The sequence below is a fragment of the Culex pipiens genome, chromosome 2 (genome assembly GCF_016801865.2).
Source record: "Culex pipiens pallens isolate TS chromosome 2, TS_CPP_V2, whole genome shotgun sequence".
In the NCBI taxonomy this organism is placed as follows: domain Eukaryota; kingdom Metazoa; phylum Arthropoda; class Insecta; order Diptera; family Culicidae; genus Culex; species Culex pipiens.
In genome coordinates, this window is record NC_068938.1 from 100762529 (window position 1) to 100788011 (window position 25483).

General features: G+C 34.6%; 1 protein-coding gene across 2 annotated transcripts in view; it reads left to right on the forward strand.

Moving 5' to 3' along the window:
- The window catches only part of LOC120413084 (1-phosphatidylinositol 3-phosphate 5-kinase), a 192502-nt gene that overhangs the window by 9060 nt on the left and 157959 nt on the right, over positions 1 to 25483 (forward strand). The window contains exon 2 of one of the 2 annotated variants that reach the window (XM_052708872.1): positions 24604 to 24616. The exons of the other annotated variant lie outside the window; for it this stretch is intronic. The gene's annotated coding sequence lies outside the window, so the exon portion shown is untranslated. The remainder of the gene's footprint in view (positions 1 to 24603; positions 24617 to 25483) is intronic. 2 annotated transcript variants of the gene reach the window in all.

The window sequence follows — 25483 nt, forward strand, 5'->3', positions numbered from 1 at the left end:
TACAATAAACTTCAAAATTTCAATGAAAATTCAAGTGCAACCAGCTGAAATCAAATTAAAATACATTCTCCTGCGTTTAAAATCATTTTTAGCATGTTTGGGTTTGTTAAAAAATCTTAAGATTTTTTGAAAATTTTCGATGCAAAATCTTTTTTTTCGATACAATTTTTGTTTTTGTCAGATCTTAGATTTTTTTAAAACTAATGATTGCAAAACAACTGAACTAGTGTAAAATGCATTTTAAAACACTTTTTTCATTGAAATGTGAAGACTATGGCTTGTTATTTAAATTTTTATATTTTTTTTTATTTTTTTGCCCCCCCTTGACCTTGGCCAGGGCCGAGGGACAAAAACTTTTTTAAATATTTGCATCGGCCTTACTATTTCTGGACTCTGAATTCAGAACCTTCATTGATTGTCAATCAAAATAAAAAAGTACAAATTTGAAAATCCCGAAAAAAATGTGTAACAAGTACTACTCCCTTATGTGATAACATCGAAAATATTGTAATCGTCTGCTCTACATCTTTGTAAAACATTTTTACAGTCATAAAAATAACGATGCAAAAAAACGAAATTTTTCAAATGATTTTTTTTTCTAAAAAGAAAAATAACCTTTGACTGACCCTTCGACAAAAACGATCTGAAAAACTTGGAGGCAAAAAGCAATATGTTCTTGAAAACTTCAAAATTTCTTTGTAATTTTAAGAACAATCAGCTGAAAACATTTAACAATGTATCGTTTTGCGTTTATAATTTTATTATGTTTGAGCATGAGTTAGCTATTATTTAACTTTTCACACAAAAAATATTTCTTTTGATTTTATTAATTAATATTGTATTTTTTAAATCAACAACTTTGTATATAAGTTTGTGTCGAAGTCAGTGATGTCGTTTCTTTATGGAGAGCTGGAGTTGGAGTTGGAGTCGAAGAAGCTCGCAAAAGCTACCCGACTCGCAGCTACCGCGACTAAAATTTTTGAAAACTGTTATTTAATATACTAAAGGAATGTTTTCCCACGCATCAACGTAAGATCCAAATTTCACATTGAACAACTAATAACACCAAGCACATAAGGTAGACATTGTCATAACACTCAAAATTGCTATCATGATTGATTGCTCCGGCTCGCCGATCCCATTCGAGCATCCGATTGTGCAGCATAAAACTCATCACCTGCTCGATATTCGAATCGCAACATCTCGGCGCAGGTGTTTAGCACAGTTGATTGGGAGCGCCACCGTCACGGCTGCAACCGTGGCTTCCTATCAATTTTCCCATCTATTCTTTTTTTGTTGTTGTTAATTTTCCTACCCTTTGATAACCCTCTGCACTGCAAAGTTTTATTTTTTACTATTTTTTTGCTTATCTTTAGTAGGTTATTTTGAGATTTTTTTTGAAAATCTTCAAATGTTCTTGATGCTAGAAATGCTTTTTAAATATCAAATATTGTAAAGAGGTCGGGTTGGATTGTAGAAGGTTAAATCAACGAATCGTACTCGGTGTTTGCATTTTTTGAGGTTGCTCGACATCGAATCCATCAACAAACCCCTTCCATCGAGTCATCGAGGAGCCCAAATTGAGGGGGAATCGAAGCCGAAGCCGAGCCGACTGAGCAAAAGCAGAAGAGTGAAGCACAAAAACAGACTCATCAAAAGACAAACAACGCGCGTGATGATGAAATTATAGACCAGTTCGGCGATGGATCAATTATAGCCTATAAGTAGGAATCAAAGCGCTGCTGAATGAATGAATAGAAGCCAATCAATTTAAAGCTCGTTTTTGGACAAGCAGACAGCTTCTTGTTTTGTTTTTTGTTACTTGTCTACGCATGTGTTCATGTTAAATAGTTCAACGAGTTCTGAACCCGCGAGAATAACGGTTTGAGATTTTGTTTTATTCTTCTCGCTGAGTAACGACGATCACTCACTTGTGGCTATCGCGGGTGAAAAATCGTGATTGATTTAACCTTTTGCTGGTGGCTTTAATAATTGAACTTGTTCGTTGTCGGCGGTTGCGGTGATGCCATTGACATTTGATTTGAACTCATCTCCGGCCGGGAGGGAATGAATTTAATATGTCGAGTCGAGATGGGGAGAATCTACAATGTTGGTTTGACCTCCAGTTGTTGGACGAAGATGGTATCGTTGCGGTTGTAGTTGGTAGACCAATTAATTTCAATTAATGTCGTCACACAGGGTTGTGTTGGAAATGGTGAAATATATGTGTTGTGAATTCTTAATCAATTTTTCGTTGTTTTAAACGATAAAATTCCAATCACACAAAACTTCTAAAATTTACGATGCACTTCCAGCTCTTCCATCAATCATCATCTTGTAGCACACATTAAACAACCCTTTCCTTCCCTCTCTCTAATGCCCAAACCACATTGTCTTTCCCAGCTGCAAACCGGCTCGTCTGTCCGTCTGTCTGTCATCTTTCATCCCAAGAGTGCATTTATGCTGATGAGTTTTAATTAAGAACGTGGGGAAGTTGTTGTCGTTGTGGCCATTCTGCGACGCGATGCTGACGATGGTCACTATAACTGACTGACGACCGACCGAGTCTCGCGGGAGAGTATCTTTTTATGCTAATATGTTACCATCGTCAGTAGTAGTAGCATCAGCTAGCGGGTCTACACAGAGATGGGGGTCACCCAAGGGGCTCTTCTGGGAGGCAACATAGTCACTGACTGTCTAACGGCCGCTCGTTGGAACCATCAACTGAGAGAAGAAAAAAAAACAACAACGTTGATTCAATAAAATGTGAGTACATGCACGCGTACGGCCACAATTTTCACATGACCACAAACGAACCACTGTGTGTGCCAGTGATGAGTGCACACTGTGCTTAATGGTGGACAAAATATGATTTGAAAACCTAATTAGTTTTTTTTCCTCACTGTGGAAAGCAACTTCTCAAACATATAGATTTCGAACTAACGTTTTTGTTATTTGAATTTGAAATCTGTCACCATTCCCAGATGAAATGCTACCATATTTTTTAAATGTGCAGTTGTAGAATATTGTCTTAAACTGACGTGAATTTGAACTTATCAGAATTAAGGTTGTTTACATGTTGCCTAGATCATGAACGTTTGAGTTATTCGATACACGATTTAAAATTTAATAAGAATTTTTATCTCAGATTGAACTTATTTTCGCCTAAATTCAACTGAATTTTAAATTGAGTCATTTCTTGATTGAATCTATTACGGTTGTGTTTCTTCGCCCTTTTCTACCTCTTCCAACGTTTATTTTCGGATCTAAAAAAACATTTTACTGTGCAGTCTAAACAATTAATTTTTAATTTATTCAGGTCTAAACTAAGATATTTTTTTCTCTAATTATTTTGCAATACGTCGTAACAGCCATCGCGATCTCCGACACATTTTTTTTTCTCTGAAACAAATCAAATTTTTATTGTTTTTCAGTAAATAGCATTTAAAGGATGTGCAGATGGACAATTCAAAGCATTTTTTTTTGATAATTCGTAAATTTATCATGAACCGATCAAGCTCTTGGGACCTTTTGGAAACTAACTCGATTTTTACACTGGACAATGGGTCAACCATTATTAGATATTTTACAATTCTGTCTCCTTCTAAAAATGTGTAAATTTACCAATATTCCAATTTAAAGTCATTTTTCAGTCAAAATTGAGGTATTTTTACATCATAAAAAAGATAATTTTAAATCTTCCAAATTTGCGCAATTTTTTACAGTGAATGAAAGCTTTAACTACATCACAAAATTCATAAATCATTACAGCTTTTTCTCTTTAAAATGAAAAAAAAAAAAAAATAAAACCTTTTGACAAGGTAGCGAATTCATTTATTTTATTTTCAAGTATTTGTTGGAAGTAGGAAAACGTATTCCCAAACAATTTAAAAATCAATAATCATAAAACTAGTTTATAGATTCTTTATAATCTTTTCTGCAGATGTACAAATGAAATTGAATAAAAAAATTGAATTTTCTTTGATTTTTTTCGAAAACAATTTTAAACTATTTTTAAAGCATATAAAAAAAAAGTTTTAAAAATGCTTAAAAAATGTGCGTTAGCTAATCAATTTCGCATTCAATGTTAACATTTTTTTATATTCAAGGTATCTACTTTTTGAAAAGTTATCTTTGATTCGTAATTATAATAATGCAATTATTTGGTTATAATTATACAAAAATAAGTTTTGGAGAAGCTTTTACAATTTTTTAAAGATTGACTTGGGCTATATTTAAATCCCGCTCTGTAACATTAATAATCTTAATGACTTTATTACTTCCATACAAATTCCTAGACACAGTTTTTTAAGTTTTCTGGATTATTGTTCGTTTTTCAAACTTTGACTTTCAAAATTGACGGATGATATATAAATGGTATTTTACCTTTTCATTTTTTTCTAATTGCAAATTTTGAAGCAAAACAGGTTTCTTTCTTCCAAGTGAGATACGGTACGACTTTTTGCAAAACTGAAAGTTAGTAGCTTTAGAAACTTTAAAAAATAAATTAATCGAACTTTAAAGTTTTTTGTCAAATTTAAATATAAAGTTTTGCAAACTATAATCGGCCAAAGTTACAAAAAGTTATAAAATTTTTGATTTTTCATAGCTTAAATGGCATTTGGCCAAACTTTGACTAACAAATTGAACCAATTCTCCGATTAGAGTTATAAAATGTTCATAAACTTATATTTTTCCATATTGATAAAATGAGATTTATTCTAAATTTTGATCACATATTCATTTTTAGGAAAAACTTTTTCTAAGAACCTTTTTTTTCAATTGGATGTAGGTAAGCTGACATTGTTACAGTTAGTTAAATAAGTTTATGTATCACAGTTTTGAGTTAAATTTATTTTTTTTTAATAAAGCCGTTAAAAGCAAAAACATCATTTTCCGTTTGTTTGAAGCAGGGGCGGAACTACTTTATGCCCTGGAAATTGTAAAAAATAGTTTCATTCACATTTTGTTGCATGTTAAGATTGCTTGATTATTTTTTAGTTAATGCGTACTTTGATTACGTCATAGTTTGTTTTCAGGAAAAAAAAATAAGATAAGACTCGATTATCTGAAGCCTCGATTAAATGATCGAATCATCAACAATTTTTTTTTTCGTTTTTTTATTTTCTTTTTTTTACATTAAATTTGAGTTCTGCGACCCCATTTTAGTCAAATTTGAATAGTTAACTGTCTGTTAAATCACAAAATACATTTTTTCTTTTCTTCAACACATTTCATTTCGACCGCCATCTTGGATTTAAAAATTCTAAATTACTTTTTGATAGATATTTAAGTGGTCATACTTAAGCTAAGAACAATATTGTCCGTTTGACGCAGACGCAAACGCAGGACTTTGCGCCAGTTCGAATTTTCCATGATTTGTCAGTCGAACATTCTACAGGGGTTGCTTTGTTCAATGTTCGATGACAGGCAGGCTATGATAGGCACAAATTTTTGCGTTTGCGTCTGGGCCGAACGGACAATCTTGTTCATACCTTTAAGATTGTCCATCAAAAACAAGACATCGAAATATGTGGCTGAATGCTGAAATTTGCGGTTTAAATTTTGTCCAAAAATACTCACTACCAATCCCACTGTCCCAGTACCTCTAGGATGGCCCTGAAGTAGCATATCGCGTACAAGTCCGTATCCACACACACACGGGTCAACTCGAGGGGTTGTCGTAACTTTTTGCGACCCTCTCCAGCACAACTGCCCATCTCCCTCAACCCTGAGGGGAGACCTCGAAACATAGTCGTGATGCTGCCCGGACGCAGGCCCTCCATTGAACTTCAGTTTATCCCACCACCACGAGATAGAGTTCACGTTCCCATCCACACCGCTCTGAGCCGCTGAATGAAATTGATTATCAATTATTATTACCGCGATGGGAATCGATTTATATGTGCAGTGCATGCATTTGGTGGGGGTTCAGCACTAAGGCTAAAAATAACGTTATTGAGTCATTAGCAGCCGGGTTTGACCCGGGCAACTTGAGTCAGCGCAGTCGGGCAAGTCAACAACAAAAAACAACAACAACATTAGCTACGTTAGCCATTGAGGGTCGTGGAGACCGTTTGATCATGCTAAACGGTGCTGTTTACAGATAAAAAAGGGTTGTGTTTAGTTTAGCATAATCAAGTCGAAGGGCGAAAAAACATGAACAAATTAATCAGGGAAGTGTTCTGAGTCAAGGTAGGTTACTTTTGTGAATATTTAAATTAGCTTAGATCGGATAGTATACAAAAAAAATAATTTGTGTTTTGAGTCTAAGAATGTTCAGCAAAATACCTTGAAAAACTAAAAAAAAACGTACTTCAATGAAAGCACATTAAATCCAGCTCCAGTAATATTACATCCAGATCCTTTCATGCTCTCACTTTCCAGCAAAGTCCAGTTGCTAGTAAGCTGCCATTTGTCCCAAGTTCCTCCAAAGTGCCATTGTTAGTACCCGGACAGATAGCAATAAGCCATTGGGGAGGACTCCGCTGTCCCCGATTAACTGATAATCTGACCCTTTGTAGCGCTGAAGGCTTCTGTTACTTCTGTGACGTCCAACAGCAGACCAACAACATTTCTCTACCAGTTCAGATGTTTCCAGTAGCACACAAAACATTGGCATTCTCTTTCAGCGCAAACAGCATCAAAAATGACATCCTCTTTCACACGGACTTTTTGTTCTGGTGTCCGAACAGTGGCGGTCGATAGATGTTGACTGTTTTCAAAATAATTAAAATTTTCAATTGAAGGCTTTCAATTTTATTCAATTTTATTCAATATTAGAAAGTTTTGTTCAATTTTGTTCAATTTCGACTATATTGACAATTTAGAAAATTTTGACAATTTTGAAAATTTTGACAATTTTGACAATTTTGACAATTTTGACAATTTTGACAATTTTGACAATTTTGACAATTTTGACAATTTTGACAATTTTGACAATTTTGACAATTTTGACAATTTTGACAATTTTGACAATTTTGACAATTTTGACAATTTTGACAATTTTGACAATTTTGACAATTTTGTCAATTTTGACAATTTTGACAATTTTGACAATTTTGACAATTTTGACAATTTTGACAATTTTGACAATTTTGACAATTTTGACAATTTTGACAATTTTGACAATTTTGACAATTTTGACAATTTTGACAATTTTGACAATTTTGTCAATTTTGACAATTTTGACAATTTTGACAATTTTGACAATTTTGACAATTTTGACAATTTTGACAATTTTGACAATTTTGACAATTTTGACAATTTTGACAATTTTGACAATTTTGACAATTTTGACAATTTTGACAATTTTGACAATTCTGACAATTTTGACAATTTTGACAATTTTGACAATTTTGACAATTTTGACAATTTTGACAATTTTGTCAATTTAGACAATTTAGACAATTTGGACAATTTTGACAATTTTGACAATTTTGACAATTTTGACAATTTTGACAATTTTGACAATTTTGACAATTTTGACAATTTTGACAATTTTGACAATTTTGACAATTTTGACAATTTTGACAATTTTGACAATTTTGACAATTTTGACAATTTTGACAATTTCGACAATTTTGACAATTTTGACAATTTTGACAATTTTGACAATTTTGACAATTTTGACAATTTTGACAATTTTGACAATTTTGACAATTTTGACAATTTTGACAATTTTGACAATTTTGACAATTTTGACAATTTTGACAATTTTGACAATTTTGACAATTTTGACAATTTTGACAATTTTGACAATTTTGACAATTTTGACAATTTTGACAATTTTGAAAATTTTGACATTTTTGACAATTTTGACAATTTTGACAATTTTGACAATTTTGACAATTTTGACAATTTTGACAATTTTGACAATTTTGACAATTTTGACAATTTTGACAATTTTGACAATTTTGACAATTTTGACAATTTTGACAATTTTGACAATTTTGACAATTTTGACAATTTTGACAATTTTGACAATTTTGACAATTTTGACAATTTTGACAATTTTGACAATTTTTGACAATTTTGACAATTTTTGACAATTTTGACAATTTTGACAATTTTGACAATTTTGACAATTTTGACAATTTTGACAATTTTGACAATTTTGACAATTTTGACAATTTTGACAATTTTGACAATTTTGACAATTTTGACAATTTTGACAATTTTGACAATTTTGACAATTTTGACAATTTTGACAATTTTGACAATTTTGACAATTTTGACAATTTTGACAATTTTGACAATTTTGACAATTTTGACAATTTTGACAATTTTGACAATTTTGACAATTTTGACAATTTTGACAATTTTGACAATTTTGACACCTTTGACAATTTTGACAATTTTGACAATTTTGACAATTTTGACAATTTTGACAATTTTGACAATTTTGACAATTTTGACAATTTTGACAATTTTGACAATTTTGACAATTTTGAAAATTTTGACAATTTTGACAATTTTGACAATTTTGACAATTTTGACAATTTTGACAATTTTGACAATTTTGACAATTTTGACAATTTTGACAATTTTGACAATTTTGACAATTTTGACAATTTTGACAATTTTGACAATTTTGACAATTTTGACAATTTTGACAATTTTGACAATTTTGACAATTTTGACAATTTTGACAATTTTGACAATTTTGACAATTTTGACAATTTTGACAATTTTGACAATTTTGACAATTTTGACAATTTTGACAATTTTGACAATTTTGACAATTTTGACAATTTTGGCAATTTTGACAATTTTGACAATTTTGACAATTTTGACAATTTTTAATTTTTGTTATTGTTGTTCTATTGTTCTGTTGTTCAATTTTTGATTCATTTTCAGTTTTCCGCTTCTCACTGTCAGTAACGATTGCAAACGGGGGTGGATCGTCGGGGTGAATCATAAAACAGTCACAACCAGGCACCGTGATGTTGTTTTTGTCGAGACTCTTTGCAGCTACGCGGTCACCGGAGCTCACTCAAAGTGCAATCCGGCGCACAGCATCCTTCCCCCCGGAGGCAGCGAAAATCGCTTTTTCACGTGCCGCCAGTGCCGGTCATATTCAATTAGAAAACACTCAACCGGGACATCGCAGAGAGGAGCGGGTTGGTAGTTGGCAGTGAAATAACAAATTAAAACAATCACGTGTCCGGAGTGCGGCTTGCCCGTTGAGGCATGATTTGAGCATTCGCCGAGGTGACCTCGGAGATTTGTCATCGCGGTGACGGTGGGAAATTTATGCCTTTGAGGCCTTATAAAAATAACATTCTCACAGGAAAAAAGGGTAATAATTTGTCAAAAACACAAACCCCGTCAAGTGAGCTTTTGTTCCGTGGAATTGAAAATCCTGAACTGCATATTAAATTGCGAACAATAACTGGACAACAGCAGTTTTTTTGTGCGCTAGAATAGCGATGGTGACAAGCTGTGGAGGTCAAGGGAGGGAGTTCCCGGATTATGCGAGTGCACGTTTCGCACCGGTTGGCATAAGCCTCTGTCGTGTAAGTGTAACTCATGCAAGTTGATCCGCGCTGAAACTGGACACTGTCATGGCCCCAGATCATGCGCTTGATGTGAGCGCTTTGCAAAAGCTTTCAGCTGTCGTGAATAATGTGCAAATTGATTGCTCGCTGAAGTCACAGCTTAGAATCTTTTTTTTTTAATTTGATAATTTTTTGAACTGTCTCAAATCAAAATTTTAACTACATACTATACAAATTACGCAAATGTTATCAAGGTTCGTGTCCCAACTAAACAAAAATTTTTTTTTCATAGTGCCACCCTCAAAGTACAGTAAAGCTTCTAGTGAGGAAGTGGGCACACGCGAGCTCCCCCCGGGCTGTGGAGAACGGTACAGTTGGCCTCCCCCTTAAAGCAGCGCGGTGCCCAATGGGCCCATTCAGCTTTTGTCCAGATCAATGGCGCTGGATGAAGTTCGGTGTAAAAAATAGAACTTTGCAGCGGCTTTTCAGAAAGTTCAATGGTTCTCACGGGTTTGCGTGCAGTGACGAGGTCGATTAAGCGATTTATTCTCAAAGGAAGTGTTGGATGGCGTGGAACGCGATTCAAGTGCAAACGTTGATGAAGGATCATTTCCGTTATGAATAAGTTCTGTTGTATGGAGTATGGTGTGGTGTTTGTTATGGAAATGATTGTCATTTGAGATAATTTGCTGGTGATTATACCAAGTGATTACATTTTTGCATAACTTACTTTACCTTGCTCTGTTAAACTTCGATGTAATAACTAGGTGTTTAATAATAAAAATGTATTACTTAATTTATGATTATAGATTAACTGATCAACGGAATTCAACTGTTTTTTTTATTGTTTTAATAAATAAAAATAACTCTATAAAAAATTTTGACAAACAAACAAGCTAACGTCCTGGTGCTCATAAATCTAGACGATATTGGTTTCTTCGTTCATTTTTTGTACTTTATATGCATTTATCTTGTTTAGTTTTTGGCCTATTCTTCAAACTCATATCATTATCTTTAGCCTATTTGCTGGTTTTCACAAACATAGTGTGTCATTACAAAATGTTAGACATAAAACAAACTATTGCATACTTGACATAAAAAAGGAGATACGACTAAAGTTGCCTCCAGAAAAATTGGCGTTGTTGGCTCTTTAAAGGTTTAAAAGGAAGTACTTCATATACTTGACGTATTCATATACTTGCATACACCCAAAGGAAAAATATATCTCAAAATCTGCAACAGTGGATTTGCTGCAGAAAATGTCACATTTTCTAACATTTTTTGCAGCAAGCCCGTAGATCATTTTTGCCCGCGTGTAAACATTTCAGCGATCTGCAGTTCTCACCAACACATATAATGCTGGCCCGTCCCCGAGCAACACTCCAAAGAGAAGAATATGTTGGTGCTCTTTCACTCACATTTCATCAAGCGTCCATGGCGCGGTGGTAGCGTGTCGGATCATTAACCAAGAAGTTGGTGGTTCAATCCTCGTTCTGCTAAGGGTTTTTTTTGTGAAACACAACCAAAAAGCCGTCGGTAATGTCGATAATTGTCGGTAACGGGCAAAAATGTCATACCCCTATATCGCAAAAAATGCATGAGGACAGTTTTCATGCAGATTCTGATATACTTTCATGCCGCCATGCATCACAATCATGCGACCGCCGTTTGGGTGTACCATTCTCAGATATGAGCAATGTAATTAAGCTTATATCTGTAAGTCCAGACATCCAATTCAAATGCTGTTAAAGGCTAATTTATAGGAAATTGGACGAGCTTTCCGGTAAAAATATTTTCGAGACTGAAAAATCAAGTCTGTCATTTTCTTTTAAATTCAGTGCATGTATCGTCTTTTCAACCAAAACTGGGCAGCAAACGTCCGAGAGAATAGTGGTTCCATTCATGGACGCAGAGAACACAGTTTGAGATGGGCGAAAGAATTATTCTCTCGAGGTTCATTTGCAAAAAAAAAGTTCATCCGTCAAACAAAAAACCAAAAGTGTCGACTACGGGAATCGAACCAGAGACATTTGACAGATTAACCCAAAGATTTAACTGCCTCGTCCACCACAGCTTAGTGATTAAGGAGTGGTCAGATGTCGATGTATGACACTTGTTGGAGATTTTTTGTTCCAATTAACGAATGGACACATTTGTTATGATGGTGTGAGTTGGTAGCATGATTCTTTCGATTTTGGCAATGAGCCCTCAATAGGGGGATGGCGTCGCTATTTTTAGACCACGTTTTCCACTTTTTCTCATCGAAACCGACTACTTTATCGACTTCATTTTGCTGAACGAGATAGGACGCCGTCTATTTTTAGACGATGACTCAGCAATTTTCCACTCTTGCACTTAATAAAACCAGATGGCAGCACGATGTAACGCCACGTCCCTATACATTTTGAGGCAACGATTCTCACGACTCTGAATTTTGGGTATTGGTTTAGTTGTATAGTTAACATTATTTTTTGTGATTGCAGTATTCTAAACACATGCCAACACGATATCGGCACTTTTTTTTGGTTGATGAACTGTTTTGAAAATGAACCCATGAGAATAACGCTCTCGCCAACCTCGGGATTTATACTCTGTGTCTGTTCACAGTACCTTCACAGCAAAAAATCCGATGGTAAAATCGCATGCAAAAGCATGCACATCCCCTTTGTGAGAAAAAGCATGTAATATTGTATAACAAAACGTGTACACAAAAAGCATGTACGCAAGAAAAAAAAAAAGATTTCGCACTACCCAAAAATAAAATTAATCTGGTGAGAGTCATCTCCCAATTACCAAGTCCGCGCCCCAACCATCTCGGCTTTCTCACCGTCTTGCTATTAATTTGTTCAACGCCAATGTACCATTAGGTTTCTCGTATGTCGTATACTGTATTAGCTGTATAGGGTGTATGGGGAACATATAGGTACATCGGTGTTGATCCAGACAATATCCCAGTGGTGAGATAGCCGAGAGGGTTGGGGCGTGGACTTAGTAATCTGGAGATGATTCTGCTCTTTTTGGGGTGTGCCAAATCTTTTTTTTTTTCTTGCGTACATGCTTTTTGTGTACACGTTTTCTCATACAATATTACATGCTTTTTCTCACAAAGGTGATGTGCATGCTTTTGCATGCGATTTTACCATCGGATTTTTTGCTGTGTTTATACTACCAGATCGTGTTCTTTAATCTCTCGGATGGCGCTGCCCAACTGTGGGTGTATCGTTTGCCAAGGTTCAAAAGGCAAGAATTGATAATGATTTATGTTTCAATTAAAACAAAAATCGATCCCAAAATTAAAGTTTTAAATGTTTAAATAAATGTTCAAAAAGTGTATTGCATTTTGTTGTAATTTCAACAATTTTATATTTAGGATTTGTTCAAAAAACGATTATTATTCTCATATACCTACAATCGAGACCAAACAACAGTTAGAAAAGCAAAACAAAATAATACAAAAACCAAAAGAATTTTTAAATAATCTATACAACATCTGCTCCAAATTAAAAAAAAATGTGTCAAAATTTCTAAACAAAAACTAAATAAAGGACTTATACCGACAACATCGAAAGAAAGGAAATGATCCTGCCCTCCAAGCCAAAACGATATGCTTCCTTCTTTAATTGTGATATATCGCGTATCTAAGCTGTTTCCCACCCACGCCAGGATGCCAACAAGATATTTGGCGTTTTTCATCATTAGCCTTCGGTGTAACATTAACATCACAGATAAACGAAAGTGTTCCTTCAAGATTTGCTGTTACATCTAACAAAGTAACAACCGGTTAGATCTGCTTATCTTTTACCACAGTCCGAATGTGCGCGTGCGTCCGGCCATTACGGAAGTAGTCCTGAAAGAAGACATCCGCTGCTGTTACCGGAGCTGTCAGATTTATGATTTTGGTGAAGGCGTTTACGGGCACCTTAATGGAGCTGCAAAGGATTTTGGAAGGAAATTTGTCCGATTGCGGGACGAATGACTGCAGAGAATTACAAGCGAATTTGGATTTGTTGAATCTGAGACTCTGGATTGATACAAAAGTGTTAAGAGAGTTGCCTAACTTCAGGCTCGTAGTCATAGGTTACAATAGATGGCGTTGTTTCATTCATTGTCTCGACCTTCTTTTTGCGACTTCTACTGCAGTAAACAAGTGATGTTTGATCACGACTCCAAGAATCGTGCCACATCTTCAAACATATTACTCATAAACCTGCTCACGGGACCTTAAAATAAAGCGTTCTTTTATCCCACGCTTCTGCCCGACGCAGAGAAGGCTGACCTCTACCGTGGTCATGTCCGCCAGTACCTGAACCGCGGAGTCAACCACCTAACCGTGTGTCACGTGTGCATAAACCGACTTGCGCGCTTAGCCGCCATGTGCTAAGCTGCGTGTGACCCTCCACTCCTCTTCCCATGGAGTTCAAAACAGGTTTGGGCCTCCCCGATGGCTTATGTAAGATAAATATCTGCCGCTCTCTCACTCTACCTTAAGGTTCCTCAGTCACAGATATTCACCGAGGGGTAGTGACGTACCTGCGAAGCCTCGGCCCGTAGCCCGATGATGAGGATGAATAATAACAAAAGTGTTATTTCTGGCCGAGGTTTGCCAAGTCCCCCTGGATGTGCTCCCAGTCGGAGGGACCAAGCAGGAGTTCGTTCAACTGTGGGCACCGTCAGTTCCAGCCGGGAAGGTTTGATTTGGGTGCTTTGCATAGTTTTTGTTAGAAGCTCCGCAGAACAACAGACGTTTCCAGAGAGTAGCTTCTTCGCATGAATATTTATGACTTTGCAGCAGGGTTATTTCTTTTAAGGTGGGGTCTGTTTTCGGAAGACAAGTGGAATCTCACTCCGATTCTGGGTTCTGATTGGTGAGTGATTTCGGGAAGGGGCAGTGAACTCTTTAGCAAAAACTTCTAATTACATGCTCACAGCAATTTGACCTAATTCTACAAGGAAGCAATTTGGTTCTACAAAAAGTCCTCGGAAATTGGTCGACAGCTGAAAAAAGACCACCAAACCAGCTTTTTCTACGGCCAAACCAACAATCGATCGCCGTCGATAACTCACACAAAGCACAAAGAAGTGCTGTAATCAATCACCATCGCGTATCGAACCCGGCGCGTCGAATATCTGGTCCACCGTGAAAATCTAAAAGTCACGACGAGGCACCAAGCTGTGTGGCGTTGGAGGCCAACTGTAGTGGCTGGTGCTGCTACCGGGGTTGCCGCGCTGTAATTATGTGGCACTTTTTTGACCCGCTTTTTTCGGCAAGCCGGGCGCGTTGTTGGCATAGATGTGAGAGGCCGGTGGTTCACATGTGGTCATATCAAACTCCCGCCGGTTCAACACTTCTAGCACTGAGTGACTGATTGATTAACCGAGAGTACAATGCGTGTAGATTTGAATTTCATAACCACGATATGCATGCGAGTTTGAACTGTGAACTCCCCGCGGGTGTTTTTGTTATTATTGAGCTGATATTTGAGATATTGATCAAAATTAGTAAGATATTAGTAATTCGTATATCAATACTCGTGGAACTTGAAAGATGCAATTGTTTTCCAAACATAAGGTTTTTCGTGAATAACTTACATTTTAACCGGTTTTGTAGAACATATTATAAGTTTTAGTAAATTTTCGCAAGATTTGACTAACAAGTGATTAAAAATGCAAATAAGGCTTTCTAGGCTAAGTGAAAAAAATAACCCAAAAATGACGAACTTCGCGTCACAGTGTCCTGATGCAAACAATGATCGAGCTCGAACTGTCACAGCCCTGCGAAATATGTTGGCGGTCAGACAAAAAAAAGCAACTTGAAGACGCCTGACCAAAAACTTTTGCGAGAAAGAGATAGCAAATCTGATGCAAACAAATCTCCCCAGCTGCCATGTAAACATACTTTGAATGTGTTGCACAGAAAAAAATCAATTCTTGTAATCGTGAATTAAGTTCACGAATGTGAGAATCACGAAGGAATTTATTCATGAGTATGGTGCATTTGCACTATAAACGTGAATATATTCCTTCGTGGTTCTCGCATTCGTGAACTTAATTCACGATTTCAAGAATTGATTTTTTTTTCGTGTGGTAAATTTCTGACCACACAGCCTTACGGGACAGTTATGCGAAGAAGGGCAGAACAAAGCTCTTAACATTAAGAAAGATGATCAACCAGTTACTTGCAAAATTAATGGAGAAAAGCTACAATTCATGAGTCTAGTAATGCTGGAGTGAAAAGGAGAAATGGTCTAATAAATCTTGGTGCGTTAGTGTATCGTAACGAATGACTTGGGCAGAAGCTCCATTCTTCTTACCAACGCAAACGCAAGAATGCGGAAGGTTAACGATCGTCTGCAAAGACTGGAACCAGATCAGACAGAGGCACACGTGTCGACCTGAGCCATTCTGCACCCGGATTCCGGCAAACATAATTGGATTATTTATATTTACCGGCTGGTGTGGCTGGCCACTGAAATTAATTCACTTTATGGTGCACCAAACTGGTCATTAATTTGTGGTACGGTTGGTTGCCTCTGGAATTATCTTCGATAGTATCAGCTGCTTCCAAGAATTCAGTAATTATGGTCATATTTTGTTTCGTGTACGTGCCTTCTTGAAGAATCAGAACTGATAATTAAATCGTGCTTTCGTGTGTTTAAAGATTCAGTTGTAATCATTTTAAAAACATATTGGTCTTATTGGTTCTGACAAATCATTGCAGCAATCTAGTGCAAACAATTTAGAAATCCAAACATTTCCAACTCATTTCACCAACATCAGCAGAAAGTGGAACAAACACACAATGTAGCGAGAGATAGCACTTCTTCCGCTCCGTGAGCAAACAGATCCCAGGAATGGCGTGCAGGATGACTTTCTTCTGCTAGCAAACACCTAAATTACAACGTCATTCAGTTCCAAGTCAGAACGACGACAAAACTGACAGCAAACAAATAGAACGCAGCGCAAAATCACCAGCACCAGCAGCAGCGCTATGATCTGGCAGAAGTACCAGCTTCTTCTTCACTTCGCCGTGTTTGACCAGCATCCAATTGTTAACAATGTAACAAGGGGAATCACTTTTCGAAAAGTCGTATGTTTAAAATAAGCTTAATAACTTTTATGTTGTGAAATTTAATCAGATTTCAAAGTCTGTCTTAAGTTTTTGTTATTATTTTTGTACGGAATATTAGTGGTATTGTTTTGCAAAACAGGTGTTTTAATATTAAAAATCAATTTCAAAAGTTCTATTTACTTACAAAAAAATATTACTGAGAGTTAAAATGACATGTAGATATCGGAAATTTTCAAGCACTGCCAACACTTATGATTTCCTTAGTGGAATTTCTTTGTTATGAGCTATTGTTGTCAATTTGCTCATCGCTGGATTAAGTTTTGAAGATCTGTTTGTTTAGTAATAAGGTTGATTATATCGTCACTTGTACGCTGTTTTGTGAAACGTCCAAACTTTTTTACAGCAGACATATCACCAAACGTAAACTATACACAAATATTTGCAAAGGCCGAACATAACTAAAAATCCTTGAAAAAAATATAAATCTCAAACAATAAATGTTCAACAAATAAATACATTAAAAGTAAATAATTCAATAATCATTTGCCACACAGAATTAGAAAAAAGTACAAATTAAATTTATTCTAGGAATTTTACCTCCCTTTCTTATTTAGTAATTCGAAGGGGTCAAAATTCCTATAAACTAGAATCAACTTTTGTTTATTTCAGTGCAACTTTGCTTTTGTGAAATCATTTATAAAGGTTTATTAATATTATATTTTGTAATTGGGAAAAAAATAAAATATGAGAAATTTTACAAATAAAATTGGGAAACTTCTTAAATAAAAACAACTTTTGAGAAACCGAAGTATGGTTTTTTGGCATTTTTATTGTGTAAATCTTTTTTAAGTCAAATAAGTCATTTGCATTTCAGCCATTCAAGTATCTACACAGCAGCCCATAGCAAATTAATATTTTTACTATCAATCAAATCTAAAAAAGGCAATTTTTATTTTTTTCCTGAGTGTTTTGTTGAGTTTTAGGCAAATGAAAAAGAGTTGAAAAAATGGTACACTGCGGAAAAAATAAAATAATTTTTTTTTATTTTAGGTTTTCAAACCTTTTCATAAACACAACTTTTCAGCTTTGACTCAGCAATGACAGTTTTAGTAGTGTTCAAAATTTATAAAATTATTAATGTTGTTTTTTTCCGCAAAACGATTTTTCCGCAAAATGGAGAATACAAATCAAATACGTACGGAATGGTATGGAATCATACTGACCGTGGTAGAGAAGTGATCAAAAAAGACTTTAATAAAATTTTGAAAAGTTTAAAAAGTTAGTTAGCTATAATTAAGAAAATTTTGATGAATAGCATTATTTTAATATTCTCAAAGTTTCATAATTTTCTCAATGAACATGATTTTGAATCGGAAAACCGAATGCATTTTCGGATTCTTTGGACAATTTTCCACCTGGAGAAGGTTAAATAAGTTTTTAAATGATAAATATTATTTATTTTTGAATTATTTTTTTAAATTTTTTTTTAATTTTTGAAACATAATTTAAAAAAATCTCAAAATTTGTATACATTTTCAGTTGAACAAATTTCATATAAAATGTGAAAACTTTTGATTCGTGCTTCGAATTCAGTTTAAAATGCATTATAAATCGATAATTTTATAAACAAAACTTATGTTAACGAGTTTTAGGCAAAATTAAGACTTTTTATCAATTTTACCTTAAATTTTTATATATTTAGTATTAAAGCTTATAAATAAAATAAACTTAGTTAACAGTCTGGACCCGAAGCCTGAATTTTCTGTTAAATTCTTATTGGAATTCCATATAAACTGTAACGGGAACTTCAGGCACCGGGTCCAGACAGTTAACTAAACAATGATTATTTTTTTCTTAAAAATTACATCGGATAACTTAGTGCTGGTAAATTTGAAGTAAAAATAAAGTGAACACCTTAAATCTGATTTTAACAAGAAAAGATATGACTATCAAAGTCACCCAGGAATTCAAACTAAGAATTTTTAACTTTACTTTTTTTAACGTTATTGATTTTTTTTTGTTTCAAAAACAGTGCATGGACTTTGTGTGCCCTGTTCCAGTATATTATATATTATGTTTTAACAATAATAATTTTCGAGAAAATCCATACCAGTAGGAAAATATACCAAAAATAAATTGAAATCCTATTAATGGCACCCCGGTTGACGGTAAGTAAAACAATAGAAAAGCACTCAATGAAATCTTTAAATTTATTTATTTTTATTTATAAAAAAATATATATAAAAAAAAATAGTTTTTGTGCTAAAATTATTTTTAAAAATAAAATTTAATAAAAATTGCAATATATTTTTTTATATTCTTCTAATCTATGCTGAAGATTCCTTTCTCAAGGAACAGATTTTTGAATATTTAAATTAAAATTTTATACGGATTTTGTAAGGATTTTGAATTAGAAGGTTTGAAAATTATTTTTATTCTTTTAAAAACAACAATAATAGTAGTTTATGCAACAAGTTGCAAAAAGAGGATTTTTTCAGCACGAGTCGTACATTTATCCAACGAGGTTCACCGAGTTGGATAAATACGACGAGTGCTGAAAAAAAACAAATTTTGCAATGAGTTCCATACAACATTTTTTGCAATTCCGAAAAACACCCATTGAGTGAAATTTTAAGTCAAATTTTTATTTATTTGTCAATAAATCTTTTAAATCAAAACAATGTTGAAAAGTGTTACTTTTCGAAACAAGTGCTGAAAAGTTCAACTTTTCAGCACCCATTTCAGTGCTGAAAAGTAGAACTTTTCAGCATTTATTTTGAAAAGTGTTGCTATTCGATTCTGTTATTTTTGGTACAGAAAAGTAGGCTATTTCGTCGTTCAAGAATGACAGGAAAAGTAAGTAGTTTCACGACGGAATTGCAAAAACAATATTTCATAATTCAACCATTCTAAAAAGGTGTTCAACTTTCAAGGTCCAACCCAGTGCAGTCAGAGTCCCGAGTGGTGGTGGCAACTTTCCTCGGAATGACAGTGTCACGATGATTTTCTGACGTTGATTGTGCGGGCGGTCGTCCAACGGCGATGAACAGAGGGATAGAGGGAGATGCGAACACATATTTGAGCGGGTTTCTTTGTTTCTTCCCATTGTGTGTGTGTCCGGGAAATTCCGTTCACCGATTCTTCTGTTGCTGCTGCCGCTTGACACAGTTTTCCTGAGAATTTTCGCCTCCAGTATGGGAGAAATGTCACTCAAAGTCGATTGTGTTGCCAAACGAAGAATTGCTTTTACAAGACGGGGGGAGAATGTGAGCAAGCTCGTTAATCATTGGGAAATTGTTACCTCAAGCTGTGAGATGTTGGGAGAGTGTGGATCTTTTATTTTTGGGGAAAAAATTATGAGCTAATATTTACGCTTGTTGGTTTTTGTTTTTGTTAAAGTTTCAACAAGACAATCCAAACTTGAAACTGTTGGTCTTGAAAGTTGTTCTATGGTTTTACCGTACAAATTGCCACATTCCAAGAGTGTTATCATTCTAGTCTAGACACGAGTTGTTGCTCAAAACATCACTGAGCGCGCGGAAAACCGGTGAAGTCGGTGTTATTGTTTTGCTTTTTGAAAACAGCTGAAGCACATTCCCACCCATTTATAAGAACCAGAACGCGAATCTGTGTGGTTTGTGTGTTGTTGTGCGGTGTATGTTGATGATGCTAGACAAGCCTCTACAAATACAAATAGCTCAGTTTCGTTTGGTGGTAGTCCAAGGGTTTTGTTCCGAAAGGAAAAACTTTTTTAGACTTTAAATCGTCAGCTGTGTGCTATCTTGTGACATAGACCATTTTGGTCGAAAATGATTTAATGATCTATACTTAAAAAACACTACAAGATGCTTTAACCCGATTTTGGGAACTCGCTTCCGTTTCCCGGAAATCGCAATACACACTTGTGACATGTTCGTGCACACTTGTGATACGTCATACATGTTGTAGGAAAATGTGGAAATTTTTTCTTGTTTTTCGCAAATTTATGTTGATACACACTTTCTAAAGGCAATGCAATCTTTTGTTTTTGAAAATATACTGATTAAGTCGGTTAAACTATTGATTTAAGCATTTTTTAGTTTGTATGGGAATTCTGTGCACCCTTGTGACACGTAGTACAATTTTACTTTCGAAACACACTTGTGACACATGCTTTTCAGATTTTTGTTTACATAATTTACTGTATCTTTAAACTGGTGTTATCAAATTATTTGAAACTTGGAGCATTTGTTAAACGATAATGTACGAACCGATTGCTTCAAAAAGTTTGGCTCTATCTTTCATAGTTTTGAAAATATTTATCATCAAACTTTAAAAATCGATTTTCTCGAAAAGTACTAAATGGTCGTTGTCACAAGATAGCACACAACAGACGAAATGTGTAAACAAAAGCTAGTACTGGTTTGTGGTGGTTGTTGGTGGCACGAAAGAATCTAAACATAATAGAACGCGTTTGAAGCAGCGTTTGCCGACAAAGTGTACATGAACGTTAGATAGACTATGAAGTGCAAATTTCTCACAGACTAAATATCGGTACTTTGGAACAGATTGCAACGGTAACGACGTGATTAAGCCCTTTAAGCAGCAATTTATAGTACAGTGCCATCCCGTTTTTTGGGAAGACGATTTTTCAAACATTTCTGCTTGCCAAAAATCAACGTCAATTTTCAAATTGTTCATTATTGTGAAAAGTTTTAGATTGGTTCTCGAACAATAATTAAGAAGAAAAATTAAAAATGGACCGAACGCGTACTATTTTTGATATGATGTTTCATATTGATTAGTTGTTAAATTCTAAATTAAAATAAAAAGAAAACTAAACAAAATTATTAAAAAAAAATCCTTCATGTGTTTTCGTACTGTACGTAATACTTCTTTTTCTAAACAACGTGTAATGGTTCTGGATCTAGATATCTTTTTTTTAATCAAGCAAAACAATACATTAGGCAAATATGAGTTTGTAAACAAAATCTACTGGACGCCGAATTATTCAATCATTGTCTGTCGTAAAAGGAATTCTGCAGCCCAAAACTAGTTATTGAAACGAAATGAAATATTTTTGTATCAATTTTTTTTGTCAGATTTGGAGCACCTACATAAACCAAGATTGTTTATTTTTTGCTCTTTGGTCTGATAGTCTTGGTCTGACAGTTTCGGTCTGACAACGCTATCCTAGATTTTGGTTTGGACACAGCTCCCTCTTGATATAAAAGTAATTTCACGCGTGCCTTTAACTCCCGCTAACGCGATGGTGCATTACGTACTTTATCCATCGTCGCCGTCGTGCTAACTTGTCGTACGTGCATTTTGAGCCAAATTGAGTTAAATGTCATTTTGAGCAGCTCACAATGCCTCATCTTTTGACCTTCACAGATCCCCAAAATTCGATTTCAATCCTGAGATATTCAATTAAAACCAAAAAAGTTCCGAAATTTTTTGTCACTTTTCATATGTTCCAATCCTGTCGTGCTATCTTGACACAGCCTGAAAATTGCTGTAAGTGCGACAATTGACCAAAAAGATTTCAGGTCAGAACGCGTTTGACACTGATACAAGCTCGACTACCGTAAACATGTTCAATTATAACTCGGGACTACCAAATTCAACCAAACTTCGGGGCAATGCACAGAATGGTCAAACAACCAGAACGTGTTTGTTATTGTTTACATCGCGTGCTCTCGTTTTTGTTGATTCAAGGTCAAACATTTAAACGCGTTTTTTTCGGAACGTCAAAAAGCGACGTACGACATGATAGCACGACGACGTCGACATGACGTCCTGAAAACTTTTTCCAATCAATTCGGTATTATTAGTGAAAAATCAAGTAACAATATGTTCATTTGAATTACATTCAACAGAGTCTTGAAGTTCTGTTTAGCTGTGTGTAAGATGATAATCCATTTTGGTTCAAATATTGCTGAAACTTAGGCATTAAGAAAGTAAACATTAAGGAATAAAAAACTTGAAAAAGCTTTTTAAAATTGAAAAAAGCAATTGTAAATCATGAGATTCAAGTGCAACTAAAGTTACTTAAAATGGCCAGAATAGAAGTAAGTTGCTTCCAGCAGAATCATGTCTTGATTTGATTCTAGATTGTAGGTTGAAACTGTTGGGTGTGTAGATACTGTTGGGAATACCGACGAACACGTATTTTTTCCCAGATGGAAGAAGAGACAAAAATGTTGGTGTCTTGTTCATAGTTGTAGTTTTTTTCATAAATAATAGTTAAACTTTTAAAAAAGTTAACTATTTTCTTTTCTTTTGTCTCTTTACACAAAATATAGCGCGAAATAACCCTTTTTTGAAAATGTTTGTTTATGCATATTTTTAAGATGACAAAAATGCCATATTTTGAGCTATGGCACGAGGTTGTTCATAACTTATTTGACAGTGTTAAAAATGTTTTGTTGTTAAATATGTGAATTTGTTCACCTGTAGAAGTCATGATCAACCTGATCATCTCTGAAAATATCAACCTTCTGAAAGATCAGAAAATTTCCTATCAATTTGCTTCAAAAACATAAAAATGAAGCCAATGGTTGCTGAGATACAACCTCTAAATACAAAAAGCAAACAAGAAAAATGAGGATTTCATCACCAAAAAGAGTCGATTTTTTGAAAGACAACAACCTTAAATCAACCTTAACATTTGAAAAGACCTAAAAAAACTAATTGTCGACAACATAAAATGTTAAGTTCGATTTGAAAATGTTGATGGTGTTTTTAAGCAAAACAAACAAATAAATAACTATTCAAAAACGGTAATTTAAAAAAATAACTCATTTTGCTCAAGTATTTTTTTGTGTGAAAAGTCGAATTAAGAAATGAGTTAATTTGTATTCGGTTGTAACTATTTTTTCTGAGAAGTCTTAAGCAAATATATTTGCCAAAGACACCAAATCGATCAGAAAATCCATTCTCAAGATACACATTTTTGAATTACATAGACAGCTATACAAAAAGTATACCTAAAGTATCGTGCTGTTCAAAATACAGTCCAGACTCGATATCCGAAGCCTCGATTTTCCGAAGTTTCGATTATGCGTAGCTCGATTATCTGAAGGTGTGCATGGGACGTCGGATAGTCGAATCACGAACAAAAAAAATGTTTTTTTTTCGTGTTTTTTAGTTTTCTCGTTTTTGAGTTGTTGATTGCCTATTGAAAAATAAAATGCATTTTTTCAATATTAAAACACCGTATTTTTTTTAATGCTTGGCCGTTAGGGTGACATACTCCGTGCTAGGGTGGTCCCAAAAACAGCAATTTTTATCAATTTTCGCAAAAACCACATTTTTCAAAAAATAATATGAAACCTGAAAAATTATGGGGAAACATTTTTTTCAAACAAAACATCAAAATGTAAATAGCAGTATAACGATCGAATAAATTTTGAAATTCATTTTACAGCTATTAAAATATATATATTCAAAAAAATCATTATTGCAATACAACTGAACTGATATAAATACAATTTAAACACTTTTGTCTTTCAAATGTTAATACCATGGCTTTTAATTTCTAAATATAAATTTAATTTTTAAATTTAAAAAAATATTCGCGTCAGCCTGAGTCACTGAATCCTTATCACTAGTACTTATAAAGAAATTGTTCTGATTTGGTTGAAATTAAGGATTTTTGCATATTTTGATAGTGCCAAACAATTTGAGCTTTATCTGATCATGCTTGTTTTGAGCTGTGATAAGTCTGAGTTAAATGACTCACAAAACGCAAAGAAATGTTTCGTATGAATTTAAAAATAGAAATCTTATTGGCATTGGAAGGGTTTATTACTCAGTGGTTGGAGCAGAACACATAAAGACAAAACTCGGTTCATGATGTGATTTTCCTCTGCTACCTTCGCATTAATTGTATGTTTGCACGCACCAGTTTTCCAATGTGATTTATTTATATTGTGTTCCTGCATCACCGTCTGTGAGACTGTTTTAATTGATTTAATTTCCTTCCCATGAGAAACAATAGTTGTTTTAAAGTATGACAGATATTTCAACCAATTTTTCTTTATTTATTTCCAGATATTTATTTCGCGTAAGTATCAACCACCTTATAAATCAATCTTTATTAAACAAAAAGCCATCAAATCAACAATGTTTCATCCGAGAAGGCACGATTTCCCGCAACGAGCCGTCAAATCATCGCCTCATGTAATCTAATATCTGCGAAACGATGTAATCGTGAGCTATGGCTTTACCCTACAATACCTTCCCCCGTGATTGCTCAAACGGGGCCGAGGGAGGTTTCATAACCCATAATCAACCCCCTTCTGGCAGGCAGTTATGGGCCCACAAACAGAGGAAGAAGTATCGAAAGAGAGACACTCTCTAAGAAAAGCATAATCGTGATGACATCTAAGACGAGGCGTCCAAAGAAAAGGTCTCGCTTAAAATGAGCCCAATTAAGGCAGTCATTGTGTGAATTGGTGAATTCCTGCTTCGATTGGCATCGAATCGTCGTTATGTCGGGGGTGATTGGGTCTCAACGTGATGGGTTTTCGTTGGGTTTTGGTTCATGAAGAAAGAGTTGTCAGAAGCGAGAAGTCAAATTCAATTATTATCTTCAGATTTTCGGACCTTTTGTTTGAAAATATTCGCCATAAATTTTCATTTGATGAATTAATTGACAAAATAAAACTAAACTAAACTATTTCTAGTTTTTGATTGCTTTGAATGTTATCTCTCAAAACGAATCCAAACACCACAAAAGTGGTAAAATGTCTATAATAAAAAAAAAAAAAAAAATCCAAACATCATCCCAAAGTTTTCACTTCAAACTAATTGTTATGCATGTCACATTGTTACTTCGGATAAACTACGAGTGCAAAATTGAAAAGCTCGATTCTTGTTTGTAAAAATTAGTTCCCCCCTCCTTTGTTCGCAAAAGCAATCCCCCTCAAAA